At 40.1% G+C, this 16,084-nt stretch overlaps 1 long non-coding RNA gene across 2 annotated transcripts; it reads right to left on the bottom strand.

Moving 5' to 3' along the window:
- Positions 1-244: 244 nt before the first annotated feature.
- On the bottom strand, positions 245-12,831 carry LOC147756666 (uncharacterized). Of its 2 annotated transcripts, none has more exons than XR_015324402.1 (3): positions 12,193-12,831; positions 10,039-10,244; positions 245-932 (listed from the first exon to the last, which is right to left on the bottom strand). It is a non-coding gene; the product is annotated as an uncharacterized LOC147756666 (long non-coding RNA). The 2 variants fall into 2 exon arrangements; XR_015324403.1 differs by having other exon boundaries at positions 10,050-10,244.
- Between the last annotated feature and the right edge of the window lie 3,253 nt (positions 12,832-16,084).

Raw genomic sequence — 16,084 nt, 5'->3', positions numbered from 1 at the left:
TGCGTCCAGGAAGCATTGGTCATTTACATCTGCCCAAAAAGAACATGCTTTAATGGTGAAAGCTTCAGTTGTCTCTTGGAAAAACCGTTGCCAGATTCGATAAGCTTGTGGCACCATGCAATGTATTGTGGTGTGGCCATATGTTTCGCTATTTGATTTAGGATCAGTTTCCGTATCTTGCGACTCCACCTTACCTGTGTAATTGAAAATTATATACAACTTAATAGGTACACTTCTGGTTTTTTATTTGAGAGCACACCAGATATGAGAGTGACCGTACATGTGCCATTGAAATCAATTTTGGTCACCGCAGTTTCTCACAGCTACATGCATATTCTTTGCAAGTAAACCTACCTAGTATGAAGGACGTGACTCTCGTACCTCACAATATACATCTGCGTCAATATCTTTCTCATTTTTATGGTGTATTGACAAGGACATTTATCATCCATGAATACGGTGGGATATGGCAACGTGCCTTTCTTCGAATTCAGGCTTACTACCATTTTTTGCAATTTTTCAGTTTTATCTAAATAACAGCAACAACTGATTTTTTCAGGTGAGCACAATTATAACAAAAATATCCCAGGAGTAAACATATTGTTTATGATTAGCGAAGAAAAACGTGCAGCTCCTGTACTCCTAATAGAGAAAACCCTTAACAAAACATTCCCCTTTTTTTTTCGTTCGGTTCTCGCTTACTTCGACGGGCCGAACGCACCAGACGAACATGCTAGTTGGACAAGTATAACATATCAGCCAATCTTCCCTAGCCCAGGCGGTACTGCAACGTAAGTAACAACGATATTTCATATCAGTGGGCTAACAGCGAGTATATAAGGAAGCTTGGCTGAGATTTCCTAATAATACGCAGGTCACTGTAGCCAATAAGCAGGCACTGTAGAATTCGAAACAATCATCCTGGCTCCTACCTGAAAAGCAAGAAAATCGAAAGGTGGCCTAGTTATATTGACGCGCAATCTAATATGAGACTTTTACGCTATACGTGACAATATGATATATACAAAACGCAAAGCGCCGATTAGGTAATAACATAGACTTGTAGAATGCCGAAGCGCCGGGGGTTCAATCTTTCCAGGAACCTAGAAGTAAGATAGGTTATACGACCTACCACGCTAATCCCCCGTACGGTTCGCAAGGTCTAAACAGTTTTGGTTGGCAAAAGTCGACAGACCCTCTTAACTAGTGATCAATGTTCTTTCTTTTCAACATCTAAGAAACGAGCCGTGCATCTATGCTACTTTATAGCAAAAAAAAAAAAAATCACGATCTCTCTAACCGTTTCTCTCTCGCTCGCTGTCTTTATTTATGCTTTTCAACTGACCACATAACTGTACCATATAGATGTCATTACTGCTGGATGTATCTGTAGGACATATTGACTCATACGTTAGAGATGTTGACGCTTTTTTCTGTACGGCATGACGGAACATTTCTAGGGCTGAACTCGACTCGTAAGCTTGGCAGGCTGCGTCAAAATTTTAAAAATCGATCCGAATGCCGTGCGGCCAGCGGTCCTCGTGGCTTCTCTAGCCGCCATCGTATACTGTCCAATACTGTCCTATCGTGAACATATCTAAGCGGCGTTATTTCATGTTCACGCTCTGAGATGCTTTCTTGTCTAGGGTAGCAAGTTTTATCATTTAAACGGATGAACGATGACCAAGCAAATGTCCATTGAACGGAAGTTGTGCCCGTTCCGACGCCGCCACTGATCGTCATATACCGCAGATAAGACGGACGGCTATCAAAGCATCTGTCTAGTAACTACCTTAGCTGGCACCAGGGAAAATTCGAAAAGGTGACGATGTAATGGAAAACTTTTGTGAAAAAACAATGCAACACCACCACCGTTACGATCAGTGCCACAGTCACGAGCGAGCACACACACAGAACAAAATGAAGTGAGTGAAAAGAAACACGAAAGACGGCCGCTGCAAAAGAAGACAGCGACACTTAAAATGTCTTGGTATCCTTACTCGCGTCTTCGTCCCTGCCCTGAAGATTGAACGGTAAACGCATTAGCATTCGAGCGGGCAGGCACGAAGCGACTGAGTGATGCAGTGTGTCTGTCCTTTCTTCAATGAGCAAAATGGAGACCGAAGCGTTGCAGATGATCCGGACGAAGCCGACAACCTGGTTCGGTCCGAGGTCTATTATACAGCCGTTGGAAGCATGAAGAGACATACGGAGTGAGCGAAAAGCGCACAAATCTACTGGTTGACAGATCATTAAAAAATTCATCCATATATTCGTCTATTTTTCTCCGCTGTAGAAGATGTGTGGTGTTTCGTCAAAACTTCACGATAAGGTGTTCGCTGACCAGAGCCGATAACTCTATGTGCAGTTGACAACATCGTAGAATTGGAAAGCGCCTCGTACCAATCTAATATTGTGTGACGGCCTGTTTGGGTGGACGGCATCGTGTCTCATCACGCGGCAATCTTTAATGATATGCGTTAAATAGTTGTGTCAGGGCTTCCAGGTATGATACGTTATAATCGATTTCTTTTTTATTAGCTAGCACAAGCGTACGGGAAGCAGCTCAGCAGAAACAACTCGTTCTATGTCGCCACTTACTTTTATTGTAATGGCACATATTCGTCGGCATCTAAAGCTGGCGTCTTTTCTCTTACAGACAAGTTTATAGTAAAGGCTGTGTATGGGAGAGGTAGCAACGCGCACGAAAATGCTATAGACAGGTATCAAAGGGACAGCCAAGCAGTCTTGGCTTTTTAGCGCTCAATTGACGCCGCGGAGTAAAAAATAGTAAATACACTGAATATCGCTCAGACCCCGTTATTACAACGAGCTCTCCATCAATATAATGGGAACGGAAGTAAGAGCTGTCCACTTTTTTAGGCACACCATTGACTGTGTTGCTAGTAAAGACCGTCAGTAAAGAGTACTTCGAAATCGCATATACACGTATTAGATATGAATGAATCTTATAAAGTTCAGTGCTTGTAAGGGGTCAGTGCCGAACGAACATCTATAGGTTAGGCGACATCACTAGTCGTGGAATTCAGTGAGCTGCTAAAAAATACTAACGTAGTACGTGATGATTTCTGGTCATGGCAAAAGGAACTTACAATTGCGACTAACTGATAATTAGGCTCATATAAGTTATAAAATCTCTAAGCATTGTAACTAGCGGAATCGATTGTTGAACACAATCTGGGTAGAGGCACTGAGTTCCTATTCAAAGGTGTGTTTGTCGGCGGGATATAGTGCACAGCATGCAACATGTCACCTAGAACGTTCCTACAGTCGGAGCATGATGAGAAGTAAAAATATTGTGTATATTAGGATGTGTGAATATGTATTGTACAACATCGCATAAAGTTTCATTAAAGAACGTTCATAAAAAAATGATAAAATTTATATGTTGCCATGGGGAAACATTAAGATAATATCATAATTTCCTCTATAGGCGCATACGGGTCTGTTTACTGATAAGTGAGTGACATTTTATTTAATCTATGGCTTTATCTTACACTAATACAGTATTTGTTTATTGGGGGGGGGGGGTGTCTTCATTAACATAGAAAAACGTTGTCTTTGTTAATAAGTGAACTGCAATGCATTTTTTAAGCTTTTCTCTACCATTTTACGATACTTAAAGCCTCCAAATTCAATAAAAGCAGCTCGTTGGTCCTGATAATTCACCAAAAACCAGCAGGTTTATTAGTTCACGAAACGTCGCATAGTAGCTTGCCACATATATATATATATATATATACGTGTGTTACTGATTTCTTCATCTGCCTGTCACCACTATGAACTATAGCGCGCATTGGCTAGCGGCATTGTGCGCATTGCCTTCTCTACTGTTGTTTCTCGCTATTGCTCGCTGTATAAGCTGGCATCATCGTTCTCTCGTTATCGCTCACCTCAATAGCTATTATGACATGAAGTTTTTTTAGGAGTAAAGCGGAGCTCAGTGGACACCGTGCTGCCAAGCAGATAAACTCGTCTTGTTTGTTAACGATGAAAAGGACCCAAGGGGCAATTGTGTTCAGTCCTATTTGGACTCGTGAAAGACCTTTTTTTCTCGTTGGCGTTTGGGTAAAGCTCGTAAGGTAGTACTATGGGCGCTCAGTTTAAGTTTGCTTAGCAAAAAAGTGACCGCCAACATCTTTTCGGTTGCTGTATGCGAGTATAGGGCGTATGATAGTTTGATCTGACTGTTCTTTCGCGTCTAACTGAACCCTCACGTACGCGATAGAAGCTGGACGCAGACAAAATAAAGGGGCCTAGCCGTTGTTGAATAACAGCAACGATCTTTAACTAAGATGTCCAAAATGGCTTTGAAAAATTAATGAGTTGCCGCAAGACTCTACTCTCAGTTTGCCAGATTTTCGGCATAATCTTTAACAGGCTTTACCCGCACTCATTGATACGTACGGTAACTCTCTTCTGGTTTCTCTTCTGGTTAGTGGTCACTGAACTATAATAGGATTCGACTTCGATAGGATTCGAAGCAGCACCCAGCTTGGAAAGCACCATCTTTAAACAGCTATGGACTAAGTAGCCATTTACGATTATTACCCGACGGATATTCCGAAAAGTATCCTATCACATGTCGAAGCTTGTAAAAGGCGCTTAAACGACACTCAGGGTGTTCAGATAGAAATTCTATGTTGAAAGATGGGAAATTATTAAACAAACATGTAAGCCCAGCGACCGCAAAATCCCGGTTAGAGGGTTCAATTTGTGTTGTTATAGGTAACTTAAAGTTATCTACCCATTTGTGTGATACCAAGTTGGTCGTATCATAAGCCAGGCCTAAAATTAACGTCAATGATTTCATCTACGTCATGTTTTCGATCACGTAATAAAATGCAATAACTTAAAGGCTCTGAATAGTTGAAGAGGACATGGTGTCTAGGGGCGTTAAATGAATGAGATACCAATCTACAGCCGCCATACTATATATATGTGCATATATAAATACGGCTACTACTTAGCTAAAATTAGCAACAGTTCTCTCAATGGTAGAGAGTAACGTACCCTAAAATAGTTATGCATATGTTTCGCATGTTAATATATGGCTTCAGTAGTGTGCTTTAATAGTGGGTATATATCTATGATAAGCTATTCACGCACGTTGTTGTCTACCTTTTTCAATGCCGTGTTCGTTATGTATAATCGTAAGAAGGTATATTCACGGTTAGCTAATGCAGCCTCATTTCCTTGAAGGTAATATCCATGTACCATATTGTCCTGACCGAAAGACGGCCAATGGCTTAGAATGGACCATGATATCTTTTGGACTAAATACACGCGTACGGCTAGATACATACATGTTCAGGACAAATGGATACAAAGGTCTCGTGACTGTCAACTGATAGCAAGCCCTAGAAACATATGCTTGTGACTTTTTAGACGGAAGTGTGGCTTAACGAGGTGCCACTACGGTGAAGGTGACTTGACAATGAATCACAAATACTAAAGCTGAATTTAGAGAAACTGTGCTTGTTTCCGTTTCGTTCGCGAGTGACGAAATAACAGTCGTATTTGTTATCGTAGAACAAGATCCAAACACCTCCAATCCAGTATCAGCAGCGTCCGCAGTTGGAGACTAGCAAAAAGAATTGTTTGGTTCTATCACAGTTCAGTGACGTATATTAATACACCATTTGATAGTTTTAAACCATTACCATACAGTAATATGGTACAATGGCCTAGTTGGTAGCTATAACAAGCGATGAGTGGGGCCAGTGGTTTGCTTATTTTCATATCGGTTTACTCGTAGGTTTTCTATAGTACCTTGACGGCTACCCCCTAGCAGGGGTCGCAACGACCGCAACGAAAGTTTTCAACGACTTGACGAGTTTCTGCTGGATCAAGCAGTAGGGAGGTCTATTGTCTTTTTGTATTGTGCAGATCACCTTGTGCAAACGACGCTGCATGCTGGCCGAGTGTGGACTGTGTAAATGTATTTAATGCTTTTAGCTTGGAACCAAGCTCGAAAAAGCGTGAAAACATCAAATGAAGTCGACGTTTACTGCGCGCTGGCCACAAGGCACTTCGGCATTACTTTTAATACAAGTACGATTACCATAATACCGCATTTGTGTAACTTCCAGGAAAAACCGGGATACCACTGATGGTCCGGGGTAGCTGTCGCTGTTGGCCAGGCACTGAACTTATATCATATCTAATAAAGTTACACGTACTTGATCCGGAGGGTTCTTAACTCCTGCTAATGGTCGCCTGCGCGTATCTGGATGTACTAACATTTATAACTTGCTATATTAAAGCTCGTTTTTGTCGATTTCCTTTGGGAATTGAAAATAATAAACGTTACTCCGTTACTATTGCTCACAGTTTCTGGCAATGGTTTGTGCGGCAGAGGTGTATGGTCGTTAACAGAACCAAAATCGTTACCACTATGATCCACATTAAAGGTTCTCATGCATGAATGCACGAGGTTCCAATAATGTTCTAATAATACCGCCGTTTTTACACAACAAAATTCCATTGAGGATGTAACTATTAAAATATATCTTGAGATAAGGTACACTTACTATATATGTACGGCATAAGAGGTATATCTGCAATTACTGAAGATAATAATGCTGGTAACTATATTAAAGCGTATTCCACATTAATAGCAAATATCTGGAATAAAATAAATTATTTTATATAATTAACAGTTTATTGAATGCGGATTTCACCCAGTCTATAGCGTAAAATATTTTCATGAATTAGGTTTAAGTTATAATCAAACGAACCCTGTCGGCGATACAAAATCGGAATCAGGATAAAATGAACATTGAATCCTATGGGTCATTGTAAGCCGTTGTAACGAGCTGCTGCGCGTATCGATCGAGCCGCTGAATAGGTACCGTCATTTCAACAAAGGTAAATTTATCCCACATAGATGCGTTTTCATAGATATTGGAAAAGTGGTATGGAGGGTAAATCATATATCAGATTGATAATTATATATGGTAATATATACTTCGAAAAAAACGTCGTTAAATATAATGGGTTACTTTGATTTTTTTCGTGTTTATTGTTACATAGACATCAACATTACAGGTCAGTAAAGGATGCTTCCCAGTCTATTTGCTGCGTCACTTTTTCTAGGGAGTGAGTGTCGCCGACTTCTCGGCGGGTGTCCAACGCTAGTCATTTGTTATTTTTAATCAAGTCCTTTAATGAACCACAGCGGTAATGGCAAACCATTGGCTGTAAGTACAACACAGAGATGACGTAGAAGGAATCGGATCTTGGGGTCGAGTTCGAAGAAATGGACCACAGAATTACTGCTTCAAAGCCCTGGGTTTTAAGCATATAGCGCTTGTTAAACAATGGTGGTAATTTAACAACGTCAATAATTAAACTTATTAAGATATTAAAATGAAATTACTAATACTTGCAGACTCACAATGTGATGAAGGCATAGATCACCACACGAAAATTCAAATAGCCTCAGAGTCAGTTTTCGTAGTTACGATACACAATTGAATCAGATACTAGGAAGTCTTGAGCAGCAATATTTGTTGCAACTAGCCCAACAGATGTTAGATTTCCTAGAACAAAAAAACGTCGACTTCGCTGTCATGCACTAAAAGCAAATGCCCAAAACCCACATAAAATGGGTCGAGTGCCACATAGACAATGACAGGTAGGGCAACTTTTAACATAACGAGTGAATCGCTAGGCGGGTTTCGACATGTTGAAATATTGCTTACGAAATACAGAGGCAAAACTTCCAGCTAGTCAGTAGATTACGCTTTGATTGCTTGTATTGGAAAAATTTGTGGACTCGATATCTTTTTATTGGAGTATTCTCTATCCTTTCCAACAAAGGGTATGATTCGAAATTGTTAATTTATACTTACTAGATACTCACTGATAAATAAAAAAATCTGATATATTGAACTAAATGGCATCACTGCCCTTAAAAATATTCGTGGAGAAGAAGCAGAACTTCGATTCTTCGATGTCAAGTTAGGAACGTCTAGAACCATTACCGAACAAACACATCTATAAACTCATAATTATTAATTGGTGCCACCGCTTTGCAGTTGACGTAACTTTTCATAGAAGTTTAGGTTCGCTTAATTGATTAGTGTTACGTATACCGTCGAATAAAATAAATAGTTAGTCCTTCTAACTATAGGGTATAGTTGAAATAGGCTAACTGCAATACGATTGTTTCCGTAGGGCAGTATTTTCGGATAAATGTAAACGTTACTTAGGAGCTGTACCGGTATCATCTTAGAACTTAGTTTGCCTGCCTATTCTGTCAGAATTTCCTATTGAGCTTGGTGTCCGTCGTATTCTCTCATACGCAACCTGTACACCCAAGTCAGGATGTTTTGTAATCGCAGGTTTCCTGGGGCGGTACCGTTTTCGCATCAATCGAAGCCCTTTTAACCATAACGTTTCTTTCTTTTGGTTAATGAAGCCACACGGGCCTTATGGAGACGTTCGACGGGCGTTGCTAAGTCATTGTCTCTGCTTCGTAAGCCAACAGCTTGCTAATGACTCTAGCTGCACCGAACCGGCTGCTATCGAACCAGCAGCGGGGTGAAAATATCTTTTCCCAAAGGGTCCTCGTGAAGCCGCTAAACAACGGGGCAGAATAGCACTAATAAGAAGTGTTAAATGGGCAGTGTATGGTATCGCTTGACCCAATGGCCGATCTACAACAGCAGCACCTTCAGCAGAAGAAGTGCTGGTCAGATCATCAATAACAGCAGCAGAAGCAATGAAAGACGGACAAGTCATCTCCCTTTATTTTTGTGATGATCGTAGCTATATAGTCTAAAGCTAATGATAGAGACGCTGGTTAGGGGTTGCGATTATACGCAATGACGGCTTTTGGTTTCTGCAGCTGCTGCTGGTGGCGTTACGGGCGCTTTTACAGTATCGTTTCTTGTACGCGTCGTTCTCTGTTGGCCCCACATGCCCATTGAATTGTGTAAAGATCACCCATTTGGCCAATCACTTGGGCACTAGACTCATTCAAGTTCTTCACTGCATCATTCATGCCCTTAAAGCATTCCCTTTTCGGGCGTTCTAAGCAGGTGGCACGGGCCAGGCAGGTGCTGTTACGCGAATATATATATTCATCGTCTCGCGTATATGCGCACACACATCCACTTATCTACCAGACCGGGTATAAGACACATGTTCATAGGCTCTTTATTTGAAGACAATGGAACTGACTTAATATTACACTCAATAAACTTCAACTATTGCTCTCGTAGATATTGTACAAGCAACTGTAATAATTTATACAGTATTCAGCTTTATATGAGGCAATGGGCACCATAGTAAGCACAATGTTCCTATACTTAACACAGTAATGTACATATGCGGAGGACATGTATGTATGCAATTAAATAAACCGATGTAAGGGCAACTTGAACTTATCTAATAATTGCCACTAATGAGCCAACGATCTTCACAATATTCGCTTCGTTTTACTTAGTCCAAGTCGTACAGCCCCGTACCCTTAAATAGCCATAAAAACCTGTTTAATCAACGGCTTAGAGAGCACTGAATGATTTCAACTGGAAGGAAGCTACGTTTTTCAGAATGTACGTTTTTAAATTTTTTCCTTTTTAATTTCGCGGCTTCATGAGATGCTGCCGGAAGAGCTTTGCAGTATATTTGGACGTTTCTAAAATGTAAGTGTAACCTTTACCTTCCTGAATTATATTGAGGTCAAGTATCCTTGTTACGAAGTTTCTTTAATGAAAACTAATGGACTATTAAAACTGATATGGAGTACGAAATTTCGAGCTTACTACAAAATCCAATCTAATGGAACGTTTTGACGACCATATAGCATTCAGCGCATTAATTAAAGTTTAAAGCAAGGTTTCCAACATTTGCGAGTTATCCGTTGGATTTCATTGCAGTGTTCAACTATGTTTATCTAAGTGCAAATTGTGACTATGTCCTTTCTTGACGTCTTTGTTACTTAATTTTTTCATGGCTCATAGAACAAGTTCTCCATAGTCTTGTGTTTCGGTTTTGCGTGTTACGTACGTTCCGCTTACCCTACTCCTGGTCAACACCTTATGGTCGACGACGATATCTACGACGAAAACAACGATAGTGATTACGCTGAATTACGATGAACCTTGATTCTCCATCTTGAACTTAGCCGATGAACTAAAAGCAATTCGCAATAGACAATAGGCAGGCAGGCAGGCAGGCAGGCAGGCTATTGTGGATTTCCGTGTTCTTTTTCGCTGCAATCAATATTGTTCAGCTTCTGTTAGTGAGCGGATATTAAAAGCCTGCCCCCGTATCTATCGCGGCGATAATGGGGCGCAGAAACATTTGAACATAACCAAACGACAACACGAGCAAGATGACATCGAAAGAGTAAAAGAAAAGACCGTATGATCAAATGGCTGTCTAGCGGAGCGATGACTGGTACTAAAATTAGCATTTTGGCAGCATTAACTTATTTGGTATTCATTGATACAATTTTGGGTCTGTTTCCTCCTTCTCTCTTTCGTCCTTTCGAAGCTGAATCCTGTTTTGTGTCGTTCAAAGTAGCCACTGAGAAAAATAAAGACTGTGAGCTTCTCCGACGTAAAAAGCATCGAATGAAACATGGAACCATCTGGAGCAGGTGAGTCGATGCGATCTGAGGAACAAAACAAGCAACAGAATACGATCTATGGACTCTGCTTCCGACAAATATACACTCACAATAGCCAACAGCGATGACAGTGATAAATCTATATTACAAGCACTTCAGCGTTGGCGGTTCTGCACACTCGTGAAAATTAATATGACGGCTTTTTGTCATAGGTAAACGTAGCCTGTAAGGATGGCATGCGATTCTTGTGGCTCAACATTCTATTGGCTAGGATGCTATGGTCAAGCTAAAAGCAATACAGATAAATAAGAATCGGTTTTCTTCCAGCGTCGATTAACTAAACAAACGCTTTTTGAGATGCCAGGAGCTGTGATATTAAAAATAGAGGGATCAAGAACTAATAATGAAAAGGAGCTAGTACAAAAGTTCGACCCTAGGTAGCTGTTCAGTGTTCAATTACATGGATGCAAACACATGTTTGCAAATGGCACAAGATTTGCTTTGTATTTAAATTCTCTGCCTTCGTTGTTCACTGGCCCTACGGGCTCGTGCTCTTGGTCTCCGGTCCTTGGATTTCACTACCAATGTCTCTGCCCCAAATGTTTCTGGTAAAGATCACAAATTTTGTGAACTTTTTTTCTTATCATAAAACAAACGATTATAATACAGTAGTACTATGTAAATGAGTTACTGATTTTTATATCTTAGTAAATTTCGTCTTCACACTTCTTTCAGCATGTATATTCTATGGAGTTTCAACGAAAACGAGAAAGATTTGATTGAATTTCTCTACGACGGCTTACTCAACTATACATTTAACGCCAGCCAATAGTTTACTCGTTTTAATTGTATTTTTCCATCTAGTTGCTTCATCTTTTTTTAGTCTTATGCCCCCGGATATGTCAGACTTTTTATTTTAGCAACTATTCTATTTTTCTTTTTTTGGTCCCTAACGCAGCTTGAACGACTTGTAGCAAAATGCTCTCAGAAGATAGATCGCTCAAACAGGAGCACGGATGCTAGCTCTAACTGACCGTTACCGCAGCATAATCATATGGGATTCAGCGGACAGATCATAGCTCAGACAAGGCGTATTTTGCAATGTCACGAAGTGTGCGGTTATGGAGCCGGAGCTTACAGAGCCTTTACCACTGAGTAACATATGGACGACTATAACTATGAGATACGGCTTTTACTGCATGGAAACAGTAGAAGCCATGTTCTATTTTTGACGAATGCTATACTGATTTTTGCCTGTTTTTTTCCGCGCACACAGACTGACTTGCTGAGCTTAGGCCGTTGCCTCACGAGCTTTTGCAGCTAGCAAACCCGAAGCCCAAAATGGAGCGACAAGTCGTCGGTCATCGGCTCAAATATCTTCATTTCTCTTTAACGCTGTTCGTGTTCATAACACACAAATCCTGTTTGCAAGGACCCCCGGCTTGGAACCTGAGGATTTTACCAATGCATGTCAAATGCGAGTGGATAGCGACCGTCTTAACGAAAGACGGGCCTTAGAAGTCGATAGGGATTACCGTTACTGTACACATGACTACCGTGGCGATCGTATATGTTAAATTAACACTTACAGTGCGATATCCAGCTTTTGAATCCTTCGTAGTGTTCCCGGCTGTGCTGACCTATGTCGCTGTCTGCACTATTTGGCAGCGGCAACGTATGGATCTTTGAGCCATGTGGTTCAATACTGAGTAGCTGTGTCACGTGAGAGAGTCGTCCGAGCTAAATGTTAGATCTGCTCCGCGGGTTGTCGGCAAAACCTTCAGTCATCTATTTTGTGACTGCTTCTGCGACGGCTATTCCTGCTAACAGCGACTATGTCAGTAGGTGATTTCTGATCGATTTCCGTGCGCGATTAACTACTTATTCGTAGTCACTTGTTGGTTTGGTGATGGTGATCGGGATAGATCGGTCAGCTACGGTAATGCTTTTGTTGTTCACCATTTTAGACTGAGTAAGGATTGTCCGAGCGTAAACCGCAATGTTTACAAACGGAGGAGGGCCGTGTAAGGGCATTAATAGTTTCTAATGGCATTGGTAAAATCTGACGACATTTTGGTTAGCAGTGCCTATATACAGATACAGATAAGTTGCATCAAGGAAAAAGCGAAAAAAATAAAGGAGATGAGATAGTAGATACAGCTCTGTCACGTTGAAATTCCGCCTGCCAAGTTGAGATGCGCAATTGTGACACAATATGATACAATGAGAAATTCACACAAAGGGACCGTAAAGTAAGGCTGTTTGTTTGTTTGTTTCGCAAAAAAAAATTACGTCAATCGATAGGGAACTAAGTGAATCGAAGTGCAGTAACGGCACGGCGATACCAATAGCAACTGTGCGAAGCGGCCGTTTATTTCTTATAACCCGAATGGTGGCCTAATGATTTTGACGGGCCCGTTACGTGCAGTATTGCTACTGTGGCACAATTAAGAGCCCCAAACACAAAGTATATAGTACTTCCAAAGACAAAATTGACGTTCTTCCTACTGTTTGATAGTACCGGAAAAGACCGTCAGGAAAATTCTATAGTATCTCCGCAGTACTACTATATATTACAATATGGAAACACAATATATTTTTAGTTGTTGGAAGCTTTTAGGTGGTGTTGCAGGACTTCCGGCGGAATTATATGTAATCACTAATATGATTTCGATGCATACTTATTTATACGTACTTGAGAACGTGACGGTTATTTACTGAATGTAAGATTGATGAGAAAACGGCATTATACAGTTTTCGCAAGTATTGGTTTAGAGTTGATTAGAATTCGGACCTTTCATACGCCGCGACGTTTTTTTGAAGTGTACCAAGTAGAACCTTTCTAGTACCTCAGAAAGCACTAAGTTGAACCCTTCTGACTATTGCGGATAATGATCTTAAAATTGACCTTTTGAAATATATCTTGCTTTTTTCGATTACGGTATACAAATGTTGGTCAGACACCCACATACAGAGAAATCGTAGCTGGACTAATTTGAACATCTGAAGTAACTAATTATTTCAGGCTATTAGGTAGTAGATTATAGGCTGTTACAGTTTTTGCCCCTCCACTGCAGGACACTAGCCTCCAAAGCCCAGCAGAAAAGACCTGTCTGAAAATTGGACAGGTAAAATAAAGGGCTGTATGGGCCAAAATTTTTCAGACTATGTAATTGAAAAAACAACCAGTATTACGGGAGAAAAACAAACCAGTAGGTTTGTTAAAGGGTTTTCTACGGTTTCGTTATCTTCCTGAAAATCGATCGAAGATACCCGAATATAATATATATAGAGTAAAACTATAAATTACGGTCGCTACCTGATTCATTAACAAAGAGCTGGAGGGGTTTGATTCTCGCTAGAGAAGATGATGCTAGGCAGGTCAAAGATTATGATTCGTTCAATATAGATTCATATAAAGTTTATTATTAAGCCAAAGCTACGACTTGCAGTTTGAGGTAAGCACCCCTTCCCTAAATCACCTTGACCGGATAACTACAATGATTATCTATATTTCTGGTAGAGATAATTATCCATTTTAAGTTCTGCTCTGTGATTACAATTTTTCGCAGTGTGGTTTCATTCTAAAGCAGTTAGTAATCAACAAAAACAACAAATATGCTTTAGCGAACACAAAAATGCGATGTCTTAATTGAATTTAACGTATATACGTATTCTACTAAGCCGAGACGACTTAGTTTTTCCGTTTATATTTATACATGCTTAAAATTAAAGCGATTATTCATACAACAAGTTTTCCTGTAATTAATATAACTTCTCTTCAATTTAACTTGAAATAAATATGCGGCACGCGGAGCCGTGGTAAAAGGACAAGTCAGTCATTTTCGACTTTTTTTTTTTGTCATTTAAAAAGAGTTTCATTAAATAGAAGAAAATATTCATATTTCATATAGAGCCAATTTTTAAAATGTAGCCAACGAATTTTATCAGGCAAAGATTCTATAGGATAAAGGCAAGGAATTCTAATGCATATAAACAAACCAGAAAGTGGGATGATATTATAATTTAAAATCAAGGTTTCTTTTCTAATGAAAATGTAGTGGTCTATGTCGTTTCTGTTTCGCAACAGCCCACCCTGCCCTGTAGCGAGAAGGACTACCTATAGTTGGAACTGGTGTGAGAGGAAAGCTGTGGAGGTCTATTGTTAATGAAAATCGTTTACTGTCGATCAATAGTTAAACTGTGAAGTTAGCATAACTTTACCCTAAAGCGTATTAGCCTAAATGGGCGAAGGCGGAAATCAAGTTAGTGAACTTTGTCTTTCGCAGTCACTTGCACACAAACAGTGAACAGTGAACTTGGTGTCTCCAAGGGCCAGGCGAAATTGCCCCCCGAAATTAGATCTAATTGCATGAAATCGTCATTGTACAGCTACGATCCGATCTTTATAATAAATGGCGTTGAATAATGAGTCTCTGCTCAGTCACAGGAATATTGAATTTTCAGCCTTCTGTCTAGATGCTGCCCTGAGCCAAGTGGTTTTTGTCGATCTGTTTACAAGCACGAGATCGATAGTAACATCCTGCTAGAATACACGTAGGGGTTATGTTGCCTTTCGAACTGGTAAATTGCGAAAGTACGGTGTACAGGTCACCGACTCAACAATAATAAAACGATAACAAAAATTTGAAGCTGCCGATTGGCGAACCTTTAATGTATCGGTCGAAAACAATACAAGCACAATTTTGGCTCAATCGTGCTTCAGTCTGTTTGGTTTTAGCGCATTTTTGATACTGAAAAAGAAAAAGAACGTACGGCTGACGGAGTCATCGTAGCTAATCCTTTCAGATTGTGTACTTTATTTAAAAGGATTATATGTTCTGGATTACTATATACGTTCCCCTTCCTTAACGCTATATGAAAACATGATATAACAGGAGGAGTACGGCCCATTAGCAGAGATAAGTGAACCGCATTGGATATCCAATGCGACGAACGCAGCTTGACATTTCAAGCAGTCCTTGGCTGTACAAAACTGTATCGGATTTGTGTGTAAACACAGAAGATAATCACTTCACGCTTAATTTGAAATTGAATTTAATATTGACGCTCATATCGGTATGATACAGGACAAACAACCAGCGCGACTTACTTATTTTCGTGCCGATCATTTAATCATATATCACAGCTATAGAGTCTTACGTATTGATACGGTGTAGAGAGAAAGAAAACATAAATTTCACACTGTATTACATAGCCTGTGAATGGAATGAAATATTGGATTAGTAATCCTATAGATGAACGAAAAAACGTCATCACAACTTTTTACGTGTTCTTGAACAGTTTTGCTTCCGGAGAACGCTCTACTGTTAGAACATCGACTGGATAAATAAATCGTCAACGCGGCCCGGATTTTTGCTTCGAATATTATTTCTTCGCTGTGTGATGTTACTTAACTCATATATGTGCGATTAACCATCGATGATCGTAGGCACGCTGGTCTGTTGGACATGGTTGAAC

This window comes from Varroa destructor, unplaced genomic scaffold (assembly GCF_002443255.2).
Source record: "Varroa destructor unplaced genomic scaffold, Vdes_3.0 BEIS01000003.1, whole genome shotgun sequence".
In the NCBI taxonomy this organism is placed as follows: domain Eukaryota; kingdom Metazoa; phylum Arthropoda; class Arachnida; order Mesostigmata; family Varroidae; genus Varroa; species Varroa destructor.
The sequence above is the reverse complement of the archived record's forward strand: the minus strand, read 5'-3'. Positions and strand labels throughout refer to the sequence as shown.